Source organism: Solanum pennellii, chromosome 8 (genome assembly GCF_001406875.1).
Source record: "Solanum pennellii chromosome 8, SPENNV200".
NCBI classification, from domain to species: Eukaryota; Viridiplantae; Streptophyta; class Magnoliopsida; order Solanales; family Solanaceae; genus Solanum; species Solanum pennellii.
In genome coordinates, this window is record NC_028644.1 from 45,677,036 (window position 1) to 45,688,636 (window position 11,601).

Consider the following 11,601-nt stretch of genomic DNA (forward strand, 5'->3'; position numbering starts at 1 on the left):
AGAACCCTTAGGGGAAAGGAATCCCAAAGGTGAAGAGTTCTCATATCTTAGCTATTCTTGAAGATTGATGGTGAAAATGTTGAATCTTGGAGCCCTAGTGACCTTGAATTGCTCTTCAATGGAGTCTTTGGGAAATAGAGAGAGAAAGTAGAGAGAAGGTAGCGAGATTTGAGTTTGGGAATTGTGGGGTGTTGGGTTAGTTTAATTAGGTTTACGCATTATATAGTTACTTAAATAACTTAATTAGACACCCATAAAACATGAATTAACCAAATAAAAAATTAACTATTTAGATGACTTAACTAAAAATTGGACAGTGAAACCAGAGCCTGACCTACTAGACCTCGACCTACGGTTCGTAAGTCAGTTGATGCCCCCGTACTGCACAACCGTCGTTGGCGACAAAGAGTGGTTTTTGGACAAATTTTTGAATTTTGTGAAGGATGGAATAATGATCACCATCTACGGGACGTTGACCCATCGACGGCTCATTGTTTGGTCCATCGTTTAGCCACTGTCAAATAGACAGATTTTGGCCAAATGCAAGGGTCCTCTCCAAGAACCCTTAGGGTAGTCCTTGGGGAGTCATACCTAGACGTTTTGACCCTAAACACACTCTAATACTTGTGTAACACCTTTCTACAAATATTTTTTAATTTCTGACTCTTAAAACCCCATGAAACATGCCACGGTACACTAATGTATATATCATAATTAACCGGACGTCATGAACGTTCCGTGAAGTTTTTACTCTAACACTTCCTAAATATTTTTAATACTTTATTTTTATGCCTTAAAACAGTGTTATAAGTCTTTTCACTTCATGTAAAGCTCTAAATTAGGTCTTGGACTTCCGGAGTGTTACACTTAACCTATCCACAATAACCCAAATTGAGTCATTTTGCCTCCGAGTTCGAGGCAACCCAACAACAAAGTCCATATTAATTTCTTACCACTTCCAAGTAGGAACAGCAATTTCTTGAATTAGACCACTAGTCTTTAGATGCTCGACTTAAACTTGTTGACAATTTAGACACCTGGATACAAACTCCACTATGTTCCTTTTCAAGCCATCCCACCAATATATCTATCTAAGGTCACGATACGTTTTGGTACCACCCGGATGAATAGAGTATTGGGAACCATGAGCTTCTTCTAAAACCTTTCCCCTCAAATTATCAACATCCGGTAAACACAATCTACCTTGGTACCTAAGCACACCGTCCCCCTTAGGAGAATGACTCATTAAACTTGCTAAGAACCGATTTCTTCAACTCCATCAATAGTGGATCAAGATGTTGCTTAGACTTCACCTCAACCACTAAAGATGACTTGGAGTTATTATGAACCATAAAACCACCATTTGGGGAATCTTCCAACCGAACACCCAATCGAACCAACCTATGAACATATTTCACTAGGTCTTTCTTCCCTTCTTCTACATGAGACACACTACCCATGGTCATACTACTTAAAGCATCCGCAACCACATTGGCCTTGTCAGGGTGGTAAAGAACACTCATGTCGTAATCTTTCAATAATTCCAACCATCTTCTTTGTCGGAGATTCAACTCCTTTTGAGTAAACACATATTGAAGACTATTATGGTCGGTATACACATCGACATGAACACCATACAAGTAATGTCTCCATATTTTCAAAGCAAACACTACGGCTGCTAATTCAAGATCATGAGTTGGATAATTCATCTCACGCCCATTGAGTTGTCTAGAGGCATAGGCTACTACCTTCCTATGTTGCATATGACACAACCCAAACCCACTCGGGATGCATCACAATTTACCACAAAACTCTTGGTACCTCTGGTGAAGTCAACACCAAAGCGGAGGTAAACGAATCTTTCAAAATTTAGAAGTTTCTTTCAGATGCCTCCGGCCACTAAAATTTAACACTCTTTTCGGTAAAGGTAGTTAAAAAAAATCAATCGATGCAAAACCATCCACAAACCTCCTATAGCACCAGGCTAAACCCAAGAAACTTCTAATGTCATTTGGAGTCAATGGTCTAGTCCAATTCTTAACCTCCTCGGTTTTCTTTGGATCGGCCCATATACCCTACTTAAGATAATATGACCAATAAATGCCACCAATCTCAACCAAAACTCACACTTGCTATTTTTGGAAAATAGTTGGTCTCTCTTACGGACATGCAATATCACTCTCAAATAGTCCATGTGTTCACCCTCATTCTTCGAATATAATAAGATATCATTAATGAAGACAATCACAAAGGAATCTAGGTAATTTTTAAAAACCTTATTCATAAGGTCCATAAAATCCGCCGGGAAACTTGTGAGACCAAAGGACATTACTAGCAACTCATAGTGACCATACCTAGTTTGAAATGTCATTTTAAGTACATCCTCCCCTCTCACCCTAGATTGGTGATACCCCGACCTCGAAGTCAATTTTTGAAAAGTAGCTTTCCCCTTGGAGTTGATCAAACAAGTCATCAATCCAAGAGAAAGGACACTTGTTCTTAAAGGTGACCTTATTGAGTTAGACGATAGGCGATGCACATCCTAAGGGACCCATCCTTCTTCTTAACAAAAAACTTCGGAGCTCCCCATTGTGAAATTCTAGGTTGAATGAGACCCTCGTCTAATAAGTCTTTGAGTTAAAATTTTATATCTTTAACCTCCGCTTGAGCCATCCGGTTAGGATGGATTGAGATGGGATTCGTATCCGGTAACAACTCAATACCAAATTCTATTTTCCGCTCGGGAGGAATTTAGGCAAGTCATCAAGGAATTTTAGTAACTCCTTCACTATGGGGACCGAATCTGTACGAGAAATGTAAGACTCAAGATATTTGACTCTTACAATATGTTAAAGACACCCTTTAGAGATCATTTCATATTCTTTTAAACAAGAAATGATACGACCTCTAGGAATTAATTTACCCCCCCCCTCCCTCTCTAAGATGGGTTTCATTAGGAAAGTTGAACTTAACCACTGTTGTTTGAGAATCAATGGAAGAAAAACAAGCATGCAGCCAATCCCTTCACAAAATAACATTAAAGTCAATCATATCTAGCTCTACCAAATCCACCCATGTAACTATACTGGGAAAAGATATAGGACAACTCCTAAAGACTCTTCTAGCCACAACGGAGTCACCCACCATGGTTGTAAATGAAAATGGTTCAATCAAAATATCGAGTAGAATATCAGACTTTTTAGCTAATAGAGGAGTTACAAATGATAAAGTACCACCGAGATCAAGTAAAGCATAAAAATCAATAGAGAAGACTAGTAACATACCGGTGACCACATCAGGAGACTTCTTGTTCACCCTAGAACGGAGAGCATAGAAGAGGTTATTCTTTGGAACATTGGAACTAGGACCGCTTGCTTAATTTTGACCACTCCCTTTCTTTTGAATTCTCAAATTACGATAATCCCTAAACATATGACCCTCTTTCCCACAACCATAGCAATTTCCCCTCCCAACTAGACACTCACCCCAATGCTTCTTACCACCCTTGGCACAAGTAGGTTTCATGCTAGGTGAATTGCCACTTCTTGCGTTTTGAGACCCAGGGTTAGACACCCTATACTTGTTTGCCTTAGGGAAGCTGGAAATAACTTGGTTGGAAACCCTCTTCTTGAACTTAGACTTGTCTTGAATCTCAAGCCTACTCTTGCAAGTACCTCCTTGTATGATTTGGCCCTCTTAAACTTCCAATTATTCCTCTTGAGTCTAGTCTCCTCAAATTGTTGTACATGAACCATCAAAAAAGAGATATCCATATTGTTATGCAGCATCTCCAAACAAAACTCTTCAACTAGGTCAACAGATACTCCCGTCAAAAAGCAACTCATCTCAGCCCTAGGATTAGATACCAAAGAAGGAGCATATTTTAGAAAATTTGGTAAACTGTAAGGAGTACTCTTACACACTCATACCTCCTTGACGAAGGTAAATGAATTCTTCCACTTTCGCCTCCCTTTTCTCTCTAGGAAAGAACCGATCAAGGAAAGACCTTCTAAGCACCTCCCAAGTGATAGGACCCACTCTCAAGGCCATATTATCTCTCTATTGGGTGTACCATGTTTGGGGTATGTCCTTGAGTTTATAGGAAGTTAACTCAGCCTTCTCATTGGAAGTCAACCCCATTCCATAAAGGATCTTATAGACTTCATAAAAATGTCTTGGGGTCTTCGTTTACCTTTGACCAATAAAACATCGGAGGTTTTATCCTCGTGAAGTCCCTCAAGAGGGAAGCCATGGTACTAGCATTTTCTTGAACACGGAGTCCAACCTCCCTATTTACTTGAGCCGTCATGGCTTAAGCTTAAGTGGCTACTGCTTAAGCTTGGGTAGTCATGGCTTGAGCTAAAGTCACAAATGTCAACCTTATATATCCATCCATCATAGGTGGAGGAATGGCTAGAGCTTGGACTTGTGGAGACACTTGGTTTCCTTGTGGAGGGGCTTGGTCTCTTTATGAGGAACTCCCATATTAGCCGAATCTTCCTCCACTCTCCTTGAGGTTTCCCTTCACGTAGTCATCTCCTATATCCACAAGAAAAGGATTAGAAGGAAAAAGGGACACATAGAGTTACCACTCATAAGGCAGGACTTTCATGATTACCAATAAGTGAGAATTCCTATGCATCATATATCCTCTCATTCATAAGTGTGGCGTGCTTTACACCCATGAACAGGACTTTACGTAGACGTAGTTTAGTGAGACATCAATACTAAGATTACTTCAACCTCATGCTCTGATACAAAGTTTATCACGAGTGGGGAGCACCCCTAGACATAACCGTCATCCTCATCCTCATAGAGGACTAAGACTAGACTCTTAACATTCTTCATAACATTTCATAGGTTAAAATGCAGAAAAAATAAAACTTATATACATTGAGGTTTTCATAGACTTCTCGCATACTACTTAGGGAGTTTACTTAGACTTACCATTAAGAAAATATACATAACTTATAAGAATTTAGTCTACTAATATCGTCTCACATTAAACCATCTAAAAGGAAGTAGATCATTCGGGAATAGCCCTTAATACAAATTCATAATTGCCATTTAGGGCTTACAATAATATCCTCAACAATATCCTCAACAATAGGAAAGAAATGGATGTCTTTATACTATAACAATATTAGTAGGTATAGTACGTGTCACCATACTCGAAACTAAAGGACCTACCAAAACTTAGGGAAAGTCCAAGTCTTCTTGCAATCGACCTTGATATCTCAACGGCCCGAACCTGCATTGTTTGGGGAAAAGGGAAATAATATGTGTTAGTACATCAACTTGTACTATGTATGGAAACATATGCACATATAATCTTTGAAATCATGCTTAAAGGGACATTTTGTTCAAAGTCTTGCTAAGTAACTTTTGAAAGCCTCACAAATAAGAACACATACAAGCCTATGATCACATATTTATTAAGACAAGTAAATATGCAACACAAGACCAATATAATCAATAAGTAAAGTCAACATTGATATCATCAACATAACGTCATATCACATGAATAGTAGTACATCAAGATCATATAACCAAAAATCTCCAACATAATGACATAACAACAAAGCATGTACAAGAGTTCGTATCATCATCACTTATAAGACCCTTACCAACAATCCCATCCCAAGCATACAAGTGGAATGCAAATGTGTAGTCCCATAACACCAAATAATCAAGTAAACAAGGAAAGATGTCATAAGTAATGCCTAACTTCACATAACATAGTATCACGAGTAGTCATCATCGTATATACCAATATAGACCAATAACATGTTCATAAGTGAAACTAACATCATAAAGAATCATGAACATGTAAGGTCATTATTTTCATATCATTTACTTTATAAGAGCATAAGAACAACCTCCTAGGACTTCCCTCAAGGTCATCTAGTGCAATGTATAGGTAGAGTCGTATACCCCTACTTATACTAAGAAGAACCTCTTCAGTCACCCTAGTTAGAATTCACTTTATCACATTTATTTTACTTTCGGGAACAATCCCCTTAACCGACAATAGACCATGTGAGCTAAACATGGAATCCAGTTTTATGAAACCCTAAACTGAAAGAAGGTGGTCTACTTGCCAAGGTAGGATCAAAACATGAACATAGCATTCTAGGTGGATCCACTAGTCAGTATTACTATGGAGGCAACATAGTTAAGGAACTAGGAGATATATCTTGAACCCTCTACATTCAAATTAGCAATTGGATCCCTCATATCATGAGAATGTTTGGTGAATCTCCCTTCTATGGTGGATACAACACCTCTCATTGTCAAGTTCACTCGGTGCTAAGCTAAAGTCCCTTTTTGAAATGCCGTTAAGTATTTCTTTAACAATCATAACATAGTTTAGGTCATATGAGACTAATCCCCTTGTATTGAATAACATTTATCTCATTAGGCATAGGATGAGAACTTTTTTTTCATCACATAACCATCATTAGTGAGATCAATATATCATTGTCGTAACATCTAAGGCACACAAGTGAAATTATCTTCAAACTTGCATTAACATAGCCTCAGCATGATCTCATGTTCAACATAATCATACCATGACGTTATCATAATCATCATATCATATCTTCCTAATTTAATAACAAATAATACTTCAATAGTATCACATATCACCAATTACAATCCAATAATATTGAAGAAAAGAATAGAGGATCAAAATGTTTTACCAAATAGCCTCAACTGCCTTCACCAAGAATCTCACCCTTCATTCATCACATTTATCCAATACCTCATTCATCATCATCATCATATAGTGAATTAAGCAATAACATAACCAATTCTAACAACCCTAATAATCTACAAGTCGAATTCATAACTAGGGTTAGGGTAAAGGATCCAATTCATCACAAACTAAGTCAATGATTAGGAACTATAAAAATTAACCCATAAAAAATCATATTATATAATTAATAATCAAATAAATCAACATTAAATACAATTGAACGATAATTCACGAAATTGGAAAGAAACCCTTGTTTTTGACATCTTCTGAAATCAATTTGAAGGAGCCTCTTGGGGAAAGAGATCCAAAGAGCGAAGAGCTCCCATACCTTAACAATACTTGAAGATGTATGGATATAAATTTAAAATATTGAAGACCTAATTCCCTTGAATCTTGTCTACAATGGTGTTCTTTGGGGAAAAATAGAGAAAGTAGAGACATATAGAGAGATTTGAGTTTGAGAATTGTGGGGTGTTGGGTTAATTTAATTAGGTTTATGTATTATATAGACCCTTAACTAACTTAACTATAAAACCTTTAACCGGTTAATTATTTAACCAACCAACTAACTAATTAACTTTCTTAACTTAAAATCTTGACATTAACATAGACCCTGACCTAAGAGACCTCGACCTACGATCCGTAAGCCCAATGACGGCACTGTAGTGTGCAAGTGTCGTTTGCAACAGACACTTGGTATTTTGGGAATTTTCGGAGAATTCTAAGTGTTGGAAAATGACCACCATCGATGGAGCGTCTATAAATCGACGGCTCGTCGATTGGCTACTGTCAATTTGACAGTTTTTGGTCAAATGGAAGGGTCCTCTCTTAGGAGCCTTATGGTGGTTCTTGGGACGTCGTATCCGGACTTTTAGACCCTAAAAACACTATAATACTTGTTTATTACCTTTATACCAATTTTCATTAAATTCCAACTCTTAAAACCCCATGAAACATGCCAAGGCACACTAGTGCACATTCTACAATTCACCGGATATGATGGACGTTCTTTGATGTTTTGACTCTAATATTTCCTAAATGTTTTAAATACATTATTTTAGGCCTATAAACAGTGTTATAAGTATTATTCCTTCATGTGAGGCTCAATATGTGTTACAATTATGGTTAAGTAATGACTAAGACTAGTACCTTTTCATATGCCCTGATGTGATTGAACTTACCCTATGAGAATATGGCTAGCAGCGAGAGAATATCCTTGTGGTCGTAGATCTACTTGAAAAGGATACACGAGTGAAAAAAAGACCTTGATATTCTTTAACCATGTGCCTACATGGGATGTGTCCTAGTTTTACCCGTGAAAAGTCGGACATGCTCCATCGGAGTAGGGTAGACTCCGGATTCCATGCCTTGGTTGTCTGGTCTATGTATGTTAATTCCTATTCTCATCATTTGGGATACATTCTGGTGCTGGATAATTTATTCATCGTTTAGGTGGTTGAATGGGATGCTATCTATACACATGACACGAGTATGCTTTGAAGGTGCTAGGGTGTAGGTTCCTTAGGTCTTCTGCAAGACCATTATGTGAAGTATTCTAAATTCTTAAATGAATATTAATTGACTTAATGAATGATTATGACTTAATCTAATGTAAGTTGAAGAAAAGGATCCCTTTCTAGGGTAGCTTTGAGGGTTGCTTAAGTAGGCTTCAAGAGGGTGTATGGGCGGTCTCTTCATGTGTTACTCAAGTGAGTTTTAGAGTACCTTAGGTGGTGACTTAAATTTTGAAAAGGATATAATCTCATCCTAGTTATTCTTAAGAATTATTTAGGTGTGCTTGAATAGGGTGTATGGCAGTCTCTTCCTCTCTTACTTAAGTAAGTCTTAGGATAACCTTTGGTAGGAAGGTTATATGTTGATATGGTTTGAAGTAATGTTTATGCTATTATGTGGATTACTTGGAATGTGACTTATATGTGAAGTCGGTGTTCCGTGTGGTTCTTATACTTGTGTCATGAAGGTTTTCTCCAAAAATAGCATGTTTTATACAAATGTCCTTTTAGCATGATTTTATTGCGTTTCACCATACTTTGTGCATTCCAATGTACTAATTCCATATATTTTGTCTTACCTCTAAAAGTGTAGGTGGAATTTGATAGAAATCACTGAACTGAAGCTTGGACATTCGTATTCATTCAAGAAAGTGTTGGTATGTCCTCAATTATTCTGAGGACATAACTATGTTTAGATTTGTCATTCAAAAACATTGTAATAGACTTAGATATTTTCTATATTGTAGATGTATGGGTCGTGACCCAAGATATTCGTGTGTCTAAGATGTCTAAGAGACACTACATTTTCTATGTTTTCTATAAAAGAGATTTTAAGATGATGTTGTGAAAAGTTTCAATTCCGCACTACTTTCATATGGTTTTATGCAATGAATGATGTTTAAGGTCTTGTATAAGACCTTCGAGAGGTCAAATACGTCATGTTGCGACTTGAGGATACCCTAACTTTTACGGTATACACTCAAATTGTCACATCCCAAAACCACACCCTAGAATTAAGGGTACAATCTCGGATTGTAACCTGCGTACTCTACCTTTTGGAGGTCTTATACAAGCCCTTTTATATCATTCATCGCATAAACATAGTGAAAAGTAGTGCGGAATTAAAACTTTTCACAAAACATAACATAGTATTTAAAAATCTCTATCATATAAAGCAATAGGAAATACTAAGTCTCAATCTCATCATCTTAAGACACAAGAATACTTGGGACACGGCCCATACTTAAAAATACGAACGTAGAAATACATAGTCTATTACAATACTTCAAATGGAAAACATAAATGACATATATGCCCTCGAGTCAAATGAGGACATACTTCAAATTCTCTTGAACGATGCTACGGTCCAAGTCTTCACTTCCCAAAAGCTCCTCACCTACAAGGAACTATATAGATAGATAGATAAAAGCATGGAGTTAGTACAATCACATGTACTAAGTATGGCATTATGCATAAAAATCATGAAAATGGACTTTTGTTTGGAATATGCATCTTTTCGATTAGAAATCATATTATAATCATAAGAACAACATTTATGACTTAGAAACGCATAAGATCACATTCAAACCAAAAATCATATTTTTGAACCCACTTTACAGTAGGTCCAACTCCATGTTACAACGAATCACTTCAATGTACAGTGAAATTACTTATCCTTCACTTTAGACGCCCTTTAGCATGTAATCTTCTCACTTAAAGATATCCTAAGATTAACTTAAGTCACGTAAAGAGAGACCACCCATACATCCTCTCTAGATGTGCCTAAACAACCCTTAAAATTACTTATAATGAGTCACATAACAATTACAACCATCATAAACATCAAGGTAATATTCTTCTAACAAAGGTGACTCTAAGTCTCACTTGAGTGAGTAGTGAAGCGACCGCCCATACAATCCCTTACACACACACTTAAGAGATCCTATAGATTACCTAGAATAGAATCATTCTCACTTAACAGACCAACACATAGATGATATGACATTCTCCTTCCAAAGGCAATCAAAAGACCTACTTAATTAAATCAAGAAGAAAACGTTCATGATTGATCTCTTCAAGATTACCTAAGGCTTGGATTATGTCCACAACACCAAACATCTTCGCTAACTAGAGTCATCCTCAAGACTTCCAAAGATAAGACATGAAGAGAACATCTCTTATGCACTCTTCACACTTTAGCTAAGGAATCCTTAAGTCACTTTAGATTAGGTACTTATTCATTTACATACTTCTTAACATAAGTCATTAGTTCATTAGTTGATTAAGATACTCATACCTCACATAATGGACTTGCAAGTAATGGTCTTATACAAGATGTAGGAACTCCAAATAACATCTTCAAAGTCGATTGTGCAACGTCTAGATAGCGTCTCATAACACCACCTAAACCACATACACTTCTCTAATGCTAATAGGTATTCCATATGATGAGAATAGGCAATAACCGGCATAGACCATGATAGCAAGACATGGAATCCAGAGTTCTATCCTATCAGAATGAGGTTGTTCTACTTGGCAAGGGTAGAACTTAGACACATCCCATGTAGGCACATGGTTAAGGAATACGAAGGACATACTTGTAATCTAGTTTGGACATACTTTGTAATCTAGTCTAACTTCTTTAACTAGAACTACTTCCCCTTACCATACTCACTCGGTGCTAGCCTTCTTTCTCATAGATTAATTCATACATTAGGTTCACATAAAAGAGTTCCATAGCAACTTCATAACCCAATCAAATTTACCCTACCAAAGAAGGTCCACTAGGGCTGCCTCATAATGGCGACAAGAAGCTCATGATGACTTTATAAGGATTAATATGATGTCGTTCCTGCCAGTTAACCTTAATTCTATCATTCCTTTACTTTGAAGGATACCATTACGGCTTACGACTTCAACAATATCAGCATTACCACTAAGTCAATGTTTTCACATAAAAGACTCTCTTAAACTCATTTAAGGTTACATGTCATTCATACATTCAAGACTAAGAGTTCTAACACCCTAAATCAATACATCACATATTCATAATCATATATACATCAAGCAAGGGACACAAGTCAACCAAGACAAGACACCACATACTTCATTTTTAATTCATAACGCAAGTCATTCTAGAAGCACCTAGAAACAACCCTAACATGATAAAGTAATCCTATATACTATCATAACATCATCAATGAAATCAACATAGACTCATATAGCCAAGTAGTAATAACCGAGACTCAACACACATAATGTCAAAGGCATAGTCTAACATGGTCGCCTAATACAACATGAATAGAAAATACATATATGAATCCTGTGTTG